Source organism: Pterocles gutturalis, unplaced genomic scaffold (genome assembly GCF_000699245.1).
Source record: "Pterocles gutturalis isolate BGI_N339 unplaced genomic scaffold, ASM69924v1 scaffold2728, whole genome shotgun sequence".
NCBI lineage: Eukaryota > Metazoa > Chordata > Aves > Pterocliformes > Pteroclidae > Pterocles > Pterocles gutturalis.
This window is the reverse complement of record NW_010117748.1, coordinates 22263-24787: the sequence shown is the minus strand read 5'-3', so window position 1 is coordinate 24787 and position 2525 is coordinate 22263.

Genomic DNA, 2525 nt, shown 5'->3' with positions numbered 1-2525 from the left:
GGGCTGGTGGAGATTTTTTTCTTTTGCAGACTAAGAGTTGGGATGCTCCTAGCAAGGAGACTCAACACTGAAATGCAGACGCCGCTTCTCCATTTTCCTTCTAAATATTTGAGACATTTTTCCTTCCCTCCTCCTTATCCATCACTGCCTCTCTCATCTCCAAGAGCCCACACTCAAGAACCGGTTACTTGGCTTCTTGCTCCGAGGTGTAACTCAGCCTTCCTCGGTGTCTGTCAACAGAGATCAATTTTCTTCCATCCTCCCTCCCGATTTAAAATCTAATATCTTAGTCCTATGTCAGTCTTTATCACTCTTCCCCCAGTAGCACCAGTCAAAGCCACACGAGTTTCTCCCATTCCCATCATCGTTACACCTCCTAGTAATGGAGACAGAGGAAGCCAAACCACAGGGACAAGCGACGGATGGTGGCAATGCCAAGAAATTCGCAATTTCCTCTCGGAGCACCTATGGAAAAGGAATGACTTATTTTTCCTTTGAGAGTTCCCATTTATTCATGGTGAACACTCCCCGGAGTTTCCTGTCTCGTCTGCTGGATGCAAAACCCTCAATCAAAAGACACAAGACAGTCATATTGCCACGATGGTGGCTGGCCCTGGATGTTTCCTGGGATCACAGCATCAAAGAGGTTGTATTCGTATTATTTTAATCAAAAATTATTCTCCCCATTCGCCAAGAAGAGAGTTCAAGCACAATATTTTAGAAATTTAAAAAATTCTCCAAATTATTTCTGAATGTCTTGGAGACCACTGATTTTACTATCAACAGAAATAATCAGATTTCAGAAACTATTTGTCGAACCTTGCCTTGAGTAAATGAATTCCAAAATACTCAAGAAGTCACACCTACCAGCTATCAGAGGCCACACGCCTTTGTAAGCACTTATATATATATATATTGTTTTAAAAAACACCTTGTAGTGTTAAATGTAATATTTATTAGAGCCGCTAAGTGCTTTTAAAAAAAAATCCAGATATTAAAAAACTTAAAAGCTTTTTGGAGGAAGGTGTAATCTATTTTGGAAAGCTCAGTCCACATTTCTGAACCTGCCAATAAGATCTGTCACTTCCATGAAGGGATGAAAAAGGGATTTTTATACCAAAAAAAGGGGTTTTTATCACCTCTTTTTTTCCTTACAATAAACCAGAGATATATTTTTCTTCATTTCTTGAAACAAGGAGACTTCATGCACCATTTGGCAGCCCCGTGCAAGCAGCCTGTACTCGAATTTCCAGAAACACCGCGTGTTATTTACATTGCCAGTTGCAACACTTTTTTTTTTTTCTGGGTAAAAGCTCCCCTAGATTTCACCAATGGTTGCTTTTTTTTTTTTTTTTTTCTTTGAATAAACAATCCCTGAAGGCAAGAAGAACACTGCAGGGTAGAAAAACATCCCAGCTGCTCTTTGAGCTGGAGGCTAAATACAGAGACCACGCTCACCGCTGGCTTGAGTTGATAAACTTACTGGGATTTTGTGATGCAGCCCTAAAATTTCATCTTTTAATAGGACATTTTCCAGGGGCATGGGTTCATTAGCCTTCAATTTGGAGAAAATTCATTGCTCGCTGATGTTCTTCTGCCCTGGGGAAGTCTTTGAGGGTTGTCCAAGGAGATGGTTCCCACTGGAATAATATATAGAAAAAAAATTAAAATCCTGGAACATACATCACTACAGAAATACGGCACGATACCAGAAAAACTTCCCAGAAAGCTCCTTTTAACTCTGGAATTTCACATTTCCAAAATGCACAGCTCACTTCTCTGCAAGGAGAAAGGACGAACTGACGGTATTTAGCAGAAATGAGCATCTATATTCTGCAAGCGGCAGATGCAAAGGAAGGGATTAATTTCCCTTAATATAAACTGTCTAACACCTGACAGTCATCTTGGCTTCTTTTTTAACACAGATTAAAATAGCTGCTACGCACAGGTCCCCCTGTCTGTCTCCCCAGAGGTTACAGAAAGCACTCGAGTGTTGAACTTAAAGAAGGGGCTGAAATTAATTCAGAAGCATCCCACCCTCCTGAATCCAAAGCACACTGGAATCCCTGGAAAAATCCTCTGAAGTTCAAATCCAGAAAAAAAAAAAAAAAAAAAAGAAAAAAACAAATTTTAAATTTGTCTGCGACTTCACAGGATCCTCCAGGCTCCTGCACCGCAACAACCACGCAGCCAAACAAGCAAACGCCTGCGTGTGCACACACAAAACCCAAAAACAGACCCCAGCCAAACCAGCTTCTCCCCCGACCGCAGCACCCTGCACGACCCCCCCACATTTTCTGTTGGGTGCCTGAGGCAAAGGGTGTCCCACTAACAGCACCCCGAAGGGACTAGCATGGGGAAAAAGCTCATCTGCTTTTTTTTTTTTTAATTTATTTTTTAATTATTTTTTTTTTTTAAGGCAGATGCTGGTTTGCCACTCACGGTTAAGTACTTCTGCAAATCTCTTGGAAGCATCATGGTTACTGATTTTCATGTTTTTTCAAGAACAGACATTAATGGTGGGA